Source organism: Mastigoproctus giganteus, chromosome 6 (assembly GCF_048544385.1).
Source record: "Mastigoproctus giganteus isolate SK-2022 chromosome 6, ASM4854438v1, whole genome shotgun sequence".
Lineage (NCBI taxonomy): Eukaryota > Metazoa > Arthropoda > Arachnida > Uropygi > Thelyphonidae > Mastigoproctus > Mastigoproctus giganteus.
In genome coordinates, this window is record NC_143580.1 from 200,338,133 (window position 1) to 200,352,150 (window position 14,018).

The following is a 14,018-nucleotide window of genomic DNA, read 5'->3' on the forward strand; positions in this document are numbered from 1 at the left end:
AGTCACCTGCTCTATAACTGTGCAATCTACGACGATCTTAGGGTGAAGCTCCGAACTGACGTTCCAGATCTCTCTCCGGGGAATGAGGAAATGCTTCTGCATAATAAGAATAATCTCTCAGCACTTCAGAACTTTGCCTCCGAGGTGTTTGCTCGCAGAAAAAGAATCAACGCCAGATTAGCGCACCAGAACAATCCACCAAATACAACTGTGTAAGCAAGCGGGACAATAGTTTTCTTCTATGGTTCATGTCTGCATGAATTGTCACTGCACCGATCCTAAAGGTCATCATTCCACATCTGAATTATTCTGGATACAAGAGTATTTATTGAAGACTACCCTTTTTTTTTTTTTTTTTTTCTTCTCTCACCAGCACCAGTCTGTGTGTGTCTGTTTTTTTTTTTTTTTTTTACTATTAGTTTATTATTATTTTATTTTATTCTTTTATTTATTTATTATTATTATTATTATTATTATTTTTTTATTATCACGTGTCCTTTTTTTTTTTTTTTTTTTTACCAGCACCACGGGTTGTGTTTACTTTATTATTATCATTATTATTTTCTTTTTCTTTTTTTTTTCTTCTTTTTTTTTTTCTTTCTTCTTTCTTCTCTCTTTTTTTTTTTTTTTCTTTTTTTTTTTTCTCTCCTTCTTTATTACAATTAAAATTTATTTATTTTTTATTATTTATTATTATTTTTTTAATTTTATTATTATTTTATTTATTTTATTTATTTTTTTTTCATTTTATTTTATTAATATTATTATTATTTTTTCCCCTCTCTCGCTCCTTTCTTTTTCCTCTGGAATGGGCCCCCGGAGGAATCTGGCCCACCTTTTGGCAACATCAGGTGGGTCAGAGTCTCTTTTGAGGCGTTACGTGCTCTACTGGAACTGGCCCACCTTCCCGTGGTGTGGACGAGTACCCAGAATCATCTGTCCAGGCGACTGATGCTTCTGGGTAGCCAAGTGGCCAGAACATACAACAGAACACACACATAAAACACACAAACGTACGTCACACACATATCTGGCCCATTTGTAGTGATACTGTTCTTCACAGAGACACGAGGCGGAGTTGAACAGACGTTCTAGGTGCCGCCCATTACATATACACATGTCCACACATGGTGCCGTTAGACGGCCAGAACAGAACAACAGAACACACGCAGAATACACACAAACCGACGTCACACACATATCTGGCCCATTTGTAGTGATACTGTTCTTCACAGAGATACGAGGCGGAGTTGAACAAACGTTCTAGGAGCCGCCCTTTAACATATACACATGGTGCCGTTAGACATCAATACACTTTACACTTATTCATTGTGGCATAAAGATAGACGGAAATTAAAAATATATATATTATTTTAGGGTTGCCCGTAATTAAATACATTAACCCGTATTTGTGTCTGTAAATTGCGTATGTTCTATGGTCGATTTGCCTGTTTTGCTGGACGAAAAAACTCCAGTTACTGGGGAGAAGATAGACGGAAAGCAAATCCCTTTTCTTCCTGAATTAAAACATCTTGGCGTAATTTTAGATGACAGGTTAACATTCCCCTCTCATATTAATCACCTCGCCTCGAAGATTAAGAAGTTCACTGCAGCAGTTATCCGAATTTCCAAATCGGACTGGGGACTAAATAGGAAGACTCTCTTACTATATTATACAGCAGTATTCGTACCAATAACAACATATGCTTCGGGAGTCTGGTTCCATAGAGCCGTTAATGTTAAACTCCGTTCCAAGCTCATCTCCATTCAACGGATTATGCTGCTTGCCATGCTCCGGGCCTGCAGGACAGTGTCCTCTGCTGCTCAGCAGGTCCTTGCCGGAGTCTTACCACTAGACCTGTATGTAATCTTCAAAGGACTGTGCTATCATCTAAAACAGGGAGTTCTCGGCGAGATTCTCGGCATCTCATGCAACTTAACTGCTAACATCAAAGACGAGAAACGGAGAATCTGGAACGAACTTATCAGTGTGTGGCAATCATGATGGGATTCCAGTACTACTTGTCAAGTCACCCGCTCTTTTGTTCCTGCAGTTACCTTCCCTCTCAATAAGAATGTCCGCCAATGGTTTTCTCCTAGCCTAACAACATCGTATATACTTACTGGGCACGGCTCCATCAACTCCAAACTATTTCAATTTGGCTTGTCTGATACCAATCTCTACTTGTGTGGTGTTGAGGAAACCTGGATGCACATTCTGTATCGCTGCAGCCTGTACCACGATGACAGATCTACACTACAAGCTGCTGTCAGCAACTTCTCTGAAGGAAATGAAGTGGCGCTGACTGAAAATTCTCAATCGTTCTCAGCTCTACAACAGTTCTGCTCTGCTGTTTTCACCAAAGGAAAGCGACTCTTCTCAAGTTTATCAACATATCAAGAACAAGGAACCAACCCAACACCAGCAATGTCTATCGATATTTCTTAAAACTGATATCGCCTGCCATCCACTTTTTTTCTTTTTTTTTAAAGCTGGTATCCCAGTTTGGGCAGCTGTGGACACAGAATTAGCTAACACCCATTGGTATAGCACTACCTCCAGTGGGTGCGGTTTTCGTTCTTCCTAGGACAGAAAAAGACTGCTGTCTTCTGGTTCCTGTACCACAATTAATACTTCTGATTAGTTGCGTGATGTGACTTGCTGTGTGAACATGTTACATGTTCATTACACCTATAACATTGTAATTAACACGATTATATGTATATATCATTATATATTGTATCATTATATGTATCATATATATATATATATATATATATATCATTATATATTGTATCATTATATGTATCATATATATATATATATATATATATATATATATATATATATATATATATATATATATCATTGTATATATATATATATATATATATCTATGTATGTACATAGCGGATTTTCCAGTTTCTGGCTAGGGGCCGCTTGCTGTTTTGTTGATAAAGAAAAATAACTTCCACCCGGTGTGGGGAGGACAGCGATCAAAAAAAAAATATATATATTCATTGTGGCTTTTTTTATTATTATTATTTTTTTTTATTTTTCTGGCTCTCAGGCGTGGGTGGCATGGAAGCGGGATTTCTGGCACCCAATGGTCTAGCACTTCTACTGGCGGGTGCGAGATTTTTGTGCGACTAGCACAGACAGTGCCAGACCCGGCCCGACTCCGTGTGCCTAGGGAAGGGCGCCGGGCAGCAGTTGTTCTGGGTGTTGACTGCTCCGTGGCATGAATATTACACAAGCAACACTCATTCAGGCCCATTTATGTAATTTTGTTTAAATTTGACAGTAGCACTAGGTGGATTTGGACTTATGTCTAGGGGGCCGCCGTACAACATACATATTCATTGTGACTGATCAGGTAAACCTCTGTGCGGTGACCATCTTCCCTGATGGCACAGGTGTGTTCCTTCAAGATAATCCCTGTCACGTTGCCGGTATTGTTCGAGAGTGGTTCGGTTATCACGAAAGGGACTGCTAGGTGCTGCCTTGGCCACCGATTCTTCGGATGCGAATCCCGTAGAACACCTCTGGGGTTACATGGATCGACAGATCCGATGTTTGGATCCTCCATCACGGAGTATCGCAGATTTATGAAACACAATCCTGACGATATGGTACAATATACCTTCTGCAACGTTCATAAACCTTATAGGTCTATGCCTCGCAGTGTGGCGGAGGTACTGGGCAGCACAAGGAGGACATAACCACTGTTAGGTGATGTAGGTGAACATCATTTTTTGACTGGGCTGCGCCTATTTTCCGAAATCAGAGCGCATTTCCCTTATTCTTATCTAAGATAAAGCCGTGTAACCATAGCCTGAAACCGAATAACTAGGCCATGTTGTGACAAAAAGTCCATAAAAATTTATTTCTCGCACCATTGACGGGATTCGTAAATAAATCTGTCATTTACGGATTAATCGCCGTTATCCCTCCAGTGTAGGGAGGGCGGTGATTATACTTTTCCACCCTCAAGGATGTTACAATGTGGAACATTCTCCTAGCCTGAAGCGTACTTAGCATATCCATTGATAATAACATGTCAGAACTTGCCACCTTGTGCCAGTGGACAGGTTAATCTATAATAGGATATTATGTTTTAACGTAAATTTTATGTTTAACGTTTTATGTTTTACTCGTGACCTGTATTTTTTTTTTAATTAAACGTAATTTATTTCAGTTTAATGAAGACATTTGTTTTCAGCGAAATAAACAGGATAACATTAAAGGTGTACTTAGAGCAAACAGCCGGTGCATGTCCCCCCGCTTTATGTTAATACGAGTTTCCGCTTTAAGTTAAAGCTTGTACATTGTTAAAGTGCACGATTATATCACACCAAACAATTCTGGACATTCCGTGTTAGTGAAAATACTTAACTTACTGCATTTAAAGATGTATACTCTAGCAGTATTTGATAAATCGAAGTCCAATGAAAATATATCGTACAAAATGCTGACTTTAAGTATAAGAAGCTACAGGAGAGTTGATGCTAAAACATGAATGAACTGGATGTACAATGACAATACGAAATTACTTGCTGTCCAAAGCGCGGGTTCTGCAAATGCAGGAACACGATTGTAGCTTCCTCTGTAGGAAGGAAGGCAGCTTCCTCTGAGGAAGTAAAGAAAAAGATTACCTTCAGACTGGTCTCTCTCTTCTAGTTTACCCGGGTTTATCACACGTTTAGAACGTCGGTTGACCGAAATTCGAGTTGTTTAAACTTAATAAACATTCTATATGAAAGAATGTCTCCATATTTCATCCCCCCAATCTGACGCAGGTATTCATGCGAGTGCGTTTTTTATGCGACGTTCATGAAAAACAAACCCGTATTATGAGAATTTTGAATATCTGTCTTTTATTCAATTTGCGCTTAAAACACGACATAAACTGATGCAGAAAACCGTGTTTATAGCATAATTCCAAGGTAGATATCGCTACCTGCGAAGGTCAACGGTCTTTTCCATATTGGATCAAAAAACTGCCTGTACATTCTAACGTCTGCATTCTAACACTAATCAGCTAATGTAGAAAGGTTATATACACGTATTTTAATTATTTACAATAATCTCTCTACGGGGAAAACTCTAATAAACTAGGGCAAATACAAATAGGTTCAATTCGCATAACTGAAATAAATATTTTGTGGGAGAAAAGTTTTAGGCCATTATTTTCTATACAATATCATTTAGTATATTCCCACAAGGGCTACTGGAACAGTGAAACTGAAAATACTTTGCCCACATCGGCGAGTACCCCACACCATCACACCCTGATTATGAGAAACACCCTCGCTGACGGCCGGATTCGTTCCCGGGCTTAATAATGATAAATAAATAAATATAGTCTTGACGATCCTACACACCCACACGCTGCGTTATTTATGGTATCGATCTAGTTTGTTTTGATGTTGTATTTGATTTCGGTCTAGCGTACCGTTATATCCGTCAGCCGCTGCGCATAGTTTTTTTTTTTTTTTTTAAACCGAGTGATCGTGCGGCGGTCTGTTGACGCAGAGGTCTTTAGAAGAGTACTTCGCGGCCGTATCAAAGAATATTTCTTATTTGTGTTTCGATTTGGAGTCAAATACTAATGGCCAAAACGTGCTGCAACGATGTCTTCAGAAACTTGTATTAAACAGAACCAAATGACATTATAAATGTAGCTCTAATTGGACTTTGGACTAACAACGTAAGTTGTTTATTTACTTGCATTGCTTATATTTAAAAAAAAAAGATTTCGCATATAAATATAAAGCAAAATTTACCTGGCAGCACGTAACTTAATATGAATTTTAAAATTAAATTAAGATAGTCGCAGAATTGTTGACATTAACGGTTCTGTAATTATCGGTACTGTTCCAGCCTGCATTGCAATGTTTACGCTAGTTAAGAATGCATTGAATAAACAATGGATAGGGGATAAACAAACATCATTACAATGCATAATGGGAACGGAGGAACTGCTTTTAAATTCGGAGGATTTTTTAATAGCTGTTAAATTTTGATAAATTTTAATTTGGGTATTTTTTTTTGAGTAAATCAATTTAATGACTTTTACAAAATACATATGTGCTGGTACTATTGACAATAATGATGTGAACTTAACATACAAGATTACAAGTGCACTTTTTAATAGATAGACCGGGCAAAGCTGAAGTCTTGTTTAATAAAGACAAAAGTTAGTTGAAAGAGACGATACGGGGATATATTCTCTTAAAAACTGTATTATGAGATAAAACACTCTTATATCACGTGTTATTATTAAAATATTTATTAAAATGCCAAAATAAACTTGATCCCACCTCAGTACATACACTTAATACAAAATTAGCAACGTTTTACGATTCCGCTGAATCTCGATATCAGACTTATAAAAAAGTTATAAAGAATTAAAAGAGTTACAAAGATCACTGGTATAAATTTAATTTTATTGTAAAGTTTCGTCAAATATCTTAATCATTATAAGTGACTTAAGGGAGTTTTATTTCACAATACATTTTTTAAAAAGATAAGTCTTTTTACATAGCATTGATCTCCAAAACTGTGTGGTTCTCACAACTAGTTGCCTTAGAATTACGCTATCAACGAATAGCAATTTATTCAAGGAAAGGTGTGTAATGCTACTTATTTGAAATGTGGTGATAATCCTCACATTGAAACTTTTTTTTTTTTTTGCGCTTGTCAACAGATCTGCGGAGGATCAAGCATCTTATCAGTGCAGCAGTTTTGGTCATTTTTAGCCCAAATTTTTTTTATTAAAAAGTTCATATAAACGTAAATGTAAAAATCATAGTTATTTTTTAAATATGAAATCCACATTTTAATTAATTTAAATTTTGCATAGAGCGGAAGCTCAGTAGCTAAGCTACTAACGTTAAAGCGGTTAATTACCGGGGCTTATTGTAATCTGAAATTTAATTAGTATGGTTCCTTCCCTCAATTGTATGCGATATATTACTTCAGCTGTTGCAGTAATGTTGGTAACAATGGCTAGTACACGCAGTCCTTTACTTAACTCCACAGAAAAAAACAAAGGGGCCATCAGATCTGACATCTCGATGAGGAAGTAATTCAATCCTTTTTTCCATCCATTTTTCAGGGAGTTGTTCATCCAGAGGTGCTCGATGATCAAACGTTTCCTTTCGATTTTTTCCACAAAGTTAAGAGGGCAATAAACCTTTAATCGTTATGATGTTTTTCGGATCAAAATCCTTGTTTGGATTTTGATTCACGCTCCCTGCATATCTTTTTCGGTGGCAATATACAGCGATAATAAATATTTGTTCTCTCTGTGATTTTCCTTTTATTATATGTGCCTTTTTAAATCAAAGTTTTTGTGCAACTAAACATTCTTCGCATTTGTCTTTCTGTTTCGATCTGTAAGATGTAAAATCTTACAAGTATAATATTTTATAGAAAAGTGAGATTAATTTAAAGTAAAACTTATAATATAGCAATATGGGGCAGCGAAACCCTAGAAGTCAAGAATATTACTAAGATCACTCGCAAGGGATTAAATTAGACAACGTCTATACAAGGGGAGCGGTAAGCTGAAAGGCTATTAGCAACCTAGGTACACTTCGACTCCCAGCACACAGACAAACCAAAACAATAGAAACGAGTAGCAACTGCTGTTAGTAATAGGTGTTAACTCTGGAAAACAATGGTGCGGTGGACCATGATACTGTCAGGACATTTCTTTGATCGGTGACATCTGGAGAAGAGACAGGAAGTAAATACCGGACAAATGCTGGAATTAGAGTTAAGACTGGCGTCTGGCTGTCAGTGATGGCAGAGTTTGTAGATCGTGTGAAATTAGTCTGCTAAAGTATAACTATAAGCGGCTGACTTCAAAGGTACAGACAGCCTGTGAAATTTTACAAATTTCTTAAAATAAGAAGTTTGATCAAGCAATAAGGAGTCAGCTTGAGAAAATAAAACAGGCAAATAAGAACAGAGTGAAAGTTGATAAAATGAGAAAGATTGGTTAAGACTCAGAACAAGGGCAGTACGTAATTCAGATGAAAAAGGTGAGTGAAAGGGGGGAGAAAAATGACAAAGTTGAGATTCTTGTCGGTGTTTCTGAAATGGGATAGTCAAGAACTCAGTTGAGTTTTGTCGGTGTTTGTCGAAATGGGTTAAAAAAGTGACTGAGTAGGAAACATACAGAACCCCGAGTTGAGTTTATGTGGGTGTTTATGGAAATGAGTTAGGGGAGACACAGTTGAGGTTTTTTTGTCGTGCTAGAAAATGTGAGTAGACACAGAACCCCGAGTTGAGTTTATGTGGGTGTTTATGGAAATGAGTTAGGACGGACAGTTGAGTTTTTTCGTCGGTGTAAGTAAAAATGAGTTAGTAACATGGGCAGTTGAGTGTTTGGTCGTGGTAGAAAATATGAGTTGGTAGCAGTTGACAGTTGAGTGTTTGGTCGTGGTAGAAAATATGAGTTGGTAGCAGTTGACAGTTGAGTTTTTTGTCGTGTTAGGAATTATGGAGTGTAAGGAGAATAAGCCTGTCCGTCATTGGAAGGCAAGAGCAGTGGCCGTATGCTATAGTCTAATCCACATCGGAAGAAAGGCAAGGGTAGTGACCCGAATGCAACGAGCGCTGTGAAATATTTCTTAATTTAATAAGAAGTTCTTAATAGGTGGAGCGAAGAAGCGAGGGTGGCACCCTATGAGCTATCTCCTTGTGGATGAGCTGTAAAAAGTGGAGTAGAGAAGGAGTTAGTGTGAGATGCCCTGTGAATTTTCTTTTTGTGAATAAGTTTTAATAAGGTGGAGAGGGAAGGAGCGAAGCCGAAAAATTAGTAGCTCGATGAGAAGGAAGGAAGCAGCGAATGGAAGGTAGCCCGAATAAGGTGGAGAAAGGACGCCAGTCCCATGCAGCCAAGAGTTCCTGAAAATTATCTGTAGCAGATTCAGGTTGATCAGATGAAGGAGATCCTCAGAGAGCCAAAAATGGAAGGTTGAAACCTCCCCGGAAAGGAAAGAAAAAAAGATAGAAGTAGGTGAGAAATATAGTAAGTACTGTAAGCTAACAAGGACTGTTAGTGAAAGAGTATAGTAATTAATTTAAAAAAGGGAGTAGCTCTAGAAGTAAAATGATAGATAAATCACCTCTGAAGTAAATTATATATACTAACAGAGTTATTATGTTAAAAAAAAGTTATTGTAAAATGCAAGGGAAACGAAGGATGAGTAATAGATTAAATTGTTGTTCAAATGATTATAATGTGTTAGAAGGGTAGTAAGGTTTATATGAGAAGTTTTGAATATGTTTTAAGGATAGATAATTGAATTGTATGGGAAACTTTGAATGTTTTAAGGACAGATAATTGAATATAGTGTTTGTATTGATGAAGAATTGTTGGTTCATCTGAAAGACTAATAACAAATAGAGACTTTAGGAAAGTTAAGATTGGTCTTCAGTGTATTGTAACAGAATGGTGAGAACACACAGTATAATGATGAAAGTAGCATATTGATTGTTAATATAAGAAACACAATTGTATCCAGGAGTAAGTGAAATAGGTATGGTGAATGTGTATAAGTGTTAGGAGTTAGTTAGGGCAAGAAGAATGAATCAAGTGTTTTCATATAATGGTCAACTCAGATTAGCTAGTGAAGGGAAATAGGAATAAGAATAATATATGTAAGGTATCCTTGATTTAACTTTCTATGCATATTACATGTTTTTTTTATTCAATTGTATATTATGTTGTATATATATATATATGTAAATAAACTTTGTTGTTTATTAATTGGTGAGTTTGTTATTCCTGAACACTCAGCCTTTCCGAAGGGAATTATACATAATTGAGAAGTTCCATTGAATCTGGAATTCTCCTGTGAAGCAAAGTCATATGTGTACGTGGGGGTGTAAGAAATAGAGGTCTATATAGTTATAAGGGAACAGAACAAATAAGGAATATTTAATAAAGAATTATTATTATACATAATTAAAATAAAATTAAACCAAATTCACTTTTTATTCCCCCCCACAGATCCTGGCCATAGACACTGCTTCACGTTTTTCCCAATTTTTTGCATCATTAATCACATTTATGATATTTTACCTAACTGATATAATTCTGGCCATGTCACAGCGTTGAGTAATACTATTTACAGTACTGTATTACCTGTGCTGTATTTAGAAAACAATAAAAATTATTTTTTATTTTATTTTATTTATTTTTAAAATACATAAAATATATCACCTGGGGATTCCCACTGCCAGTTTCAAGTGAAGCAGATGGATTCTCAGATCCCCATATGAGCAAAACGAGCGAATACGCAGTAATTATCCACCCTCTTAAATGTATACACATCACTGAAAACCAAACGTTGAAGACTATGAGTATTATTACCTTCTTCCACCATTTTCCCGCAGAAACGCACTTGGACGAACATAACACACAACGGAGCAATATGGTATAAGTCGCCGATGCGTCTAAAACCCAATAAATCCACAGAATGTACCATTAAACATGGCATATTCGTTTTTTCGGCATCTAGCAAACGACTATCTCCCCCCATGCCACCGTTTTGTTGCATATAATTTTCATAAGTTCGAACTCGGATTGAATTTATGCCAGGGGTTTAATTTCTCCCACACGTTTATTTTATAAATTACTCCAGTTATCGACGGAAATCGAACCCAGACCTTTCCAAAGGAGTGGCAGACGACGATTTATTGCACCGATTAAGTTGCCGCGGAGGACATCAAATTCAGCACAGGATATGCTTTATACATTAACCAAAGAAAATTACCATTTTTTTTTTTTGCTGCGAAAACTACACTGCAGACTGTCATAGTAGTCGGAATTAAAATGGCCCAGTTCCCAAGTTGCCAATATAAATTCCAAATATGTACCAGAATCATCATTCAATTTTCAGTTCACGGACTGCATATATATATGTGCAGTCCGTGAACTGAAACTATATATATATATATATATATATATATATGCACTTAAAATGGACCGATGAATGAAACAAAATGTATTTATTATGAAAATGTAATAGCTCAGAATGACTAAATCATGATATATCCTAGCGAATCAGAGTGTTTGGAAATTCATCATAATACTGTAAATTATACGGGGCGCGTTTTTATTTTGGGATACGAATGCTCTTGTTCTATTCGCTCGATAAAAGGAAACTCTTTTTTCACGTAATATCGCTGCTCTCGAACATTCCAACTATTAGTTGTGCGACTAAACTATTTGGCGTTGAAACACATAAAAATGCAACATTAATTATGCGATGTTGTTATGCAGTCCAAATTTTCACTACATTGAACAGCGGCTAAGTGGTGTAGTAAATCATAACGGTTTCGTGTAATAGGAATGAAAGAGAGAGAGAGAGCAGAGGGCGTTCGGGCGTTCCCGTAGGATTTCATCATAAGGCTCGCTGGTATCATCTTTCATTTATGCTTAAATGGTTACTTTTTATGACCAGGTTTTGGCGCATTATAGCCTTAGTCGCTAATGCGCCAATAAAACCCAAGCAACAAACAAACAAACAAACAGCTTAAATGGATAGGTGGACTGACATCAAAACCGGACGCAGAAATAATCAGAAACAGACGTGCTTCTAAGTCAAAAACCGCTGGTTAAGGGAAAGGAAATTACATTTTGTTTTGTAATCCTTCCATTTAGCATAATTGTTAAAGCCCAAATAATAAACATCTAAAGAGAAATAAAAGTGCAAAGAGCGTAAGCTATTCACAATCCAATTCTTAGAAAGACCATACCTAAGTAAGGCAGTTACTGATGCCTAGGTACGAACCTCTTCCAGAACGGAGGAATTTTTGCGGTTTTTCACACGGTAGCTGAGATAGTCGATTTCGAGCAAAGGTTAAACATCCTTCCCTCGCCGGAAACTCGGGGTTTTCAACCAGTAAAATAGGCAAACCAATCACAGAATACACCCTATCCTCCGTATTCACGAATCTTTTCCTTAAATAAGTCTTGAGAATGAACTCTTCAATTGTTATTGCTATTTAACTTTATTGAAATTATAAGTTGGGAGGACCGTCTTTTCCTTTCAATTTTAACTACCAAGTTAATGCAATGGTGTTATCTCTCACAGCAGAACAAAACTTTGCCTTCACAAAGGGTTGCCCTGATATTGCACTAATTTCAAACAAAAAAAAATTGTCACATTAGGTTTACCCGAGAACATGCTCATCCCCCCCCCCCCATGTGTGTTATGTTCATAAATTGCGTGTGTTTTGTGGTTGGTTGGTTTTTCCTGTTCTGCCGGACAAAAAACCGAGTTTCCGGGAGGAAAATACCATCGCCTGAGACTGACTAACTCAGCCACGGAGTGAAAAAGCCCATAAAAGTTCCTCACGTCATTGACGGGGTTCGAACCCGAGTCTCTTCCACTGTAGGGAGGACGGTGATTATAAACACTGTGTTACCGCGAGGACACTACTTTTAACAAATGGCATCACCAAAAGGTTAATGCGTCATTTAAAGTGTCTTTAATATTGCATTTTATTTAGAAACAATTTCATTAAAGGTTTGCCACCACTGTACTGTTGGAATGCAAACCATTAAAAGGATATGCTTGAGCCCGTGGACTTATTCACTTTCACTGCAGGGACATATGCTTTCCGAATTACGGAGGGTGCTAGCGCTGTAGGCTGTCATGGATTTTACTTGTTTCTGCGAAACCACTAAAACAACAGCAACACGCATATAGGAATTCGAAAGGGGTTAACTTTCAATTTGTTTAACTATTGTACTACTAACATATACTTCACTTTTTGTTCTGTCAGTTCACTGAAGAGTCTTTAATCTTAAAGTGGCCTTGATGTCAAGGAAACATTCATTCTTGGAGATTCCATGGATACATTGTGGCTTCAATTTCGTTTTCAATTTAGGTACTGAAACTTTCTTTCGTTCACAGCGGGTCCTTTGAGAATTTTTAATTCACCTGGGAACTTCGGACACAAAAACTTCCCGTGTTCATAAGAATCTATCTGAGAATAGAAAAACAGACATTCTAACGTTTCGTTTAACGTTGTTTCTGGTTCTTTCTTACTTGGTCAATCATGTCGGATGAGATGCTCTGAGCCACGAATTTCCTCGGTTAGCTGAACAATTTCTTAGTTTATATATTACGCAAACCGACAATGCAACCAAGTTAACTACCATTGCACAGATAATATTACACAGAAAAAAAGTTTTTAGCTTGCATGCACAGGAAATGCAGAATGTGTGTTTTGATTTTTTTTTTTTCAGAGCAAGCCAAAAATTCAATTAAATGTTATAAGACAACAGTTTTCTTTCCTTTCAAAAATGAAATTTTAAAATTTTAAACTCTTAATACCGCGTCTAAATTAATTTATAACTATAAAGTGAAAGCGTGTATTTACTACAGATAGTGTTCTTCATCTATAGTTTTTTGTAAAAAAAGGAGATAAACTGTACTACTATCTTGAAAAAACTTGTAGTACGAAGGTGGTTTAAATAAATAGCGAAAGTTAAATAAACGAACGATTCATTATTCAAACTGTAAAGGAGTTCACAATTTTTCAATATAGCCTTCTCCTATCCCAACATACTTCTTCCACTTAAGAAGCTAATGCTTGGACGGTCAGAGAAGAATTTCTTTGGTTGCTTGCCGAAGCCACTCATGCGCCGCTTTTCTGGATTTCATTATCAGAGTGGAAGCGTTTTTTCACTAATACTGCTCTGCGTGGTCCAAAAAAAATGATAGTCACTTGGAGACAAGTCTGCAAAATAAGTAATGGGTGACAGCACTTCAAGACACAGATCATCGTAAACGGTGTCAATAGTCGTGCGTGCAATGTGTGGATGGGCTGTGTAGACAAAACCCTCTTGGGATCAATCCTTGCCGTCTGGCACAAACTGAAAGCTTCAGATGGCTCGTAAGCATATCGCAATAAGAAACACCATTTGATATCCTCCTTTCTTCATCTAGCTCTCCAAAATAATCCCACTTATGCCTTAAGATACAGT

At 36.9% G+C, this 14,018-nt stretch overlaps 1 protein-coding gene across 2 annotated transcripts in view; it reads left to right on the top strand.

Moving 5' to 3' along the window:
- Positions 1 to 14,018, top strand: part of LOC150084873 (neuroglobin-like) — a 105,660-nt gene that overhangs the window by 13,918 nt on the left and 77,724 nt on the right. Inside the window, exon 1 of one of the 2 annotated variants that reach the window (XM_090375606.1) lies at positions 5,585 to 5,711. The exons of the other annotated variant lie outside the window; for it this stretch is intronic. The gene's annotated coding sequence lies outside the window, so the exon portion shown is untranslated. Of the gene's footprint in view, positions 1 to 5,584; positions 5,712 to 14,018 lie in introns of those variants that run through there. 2 annotated transcript variants of the gene reach the window in all.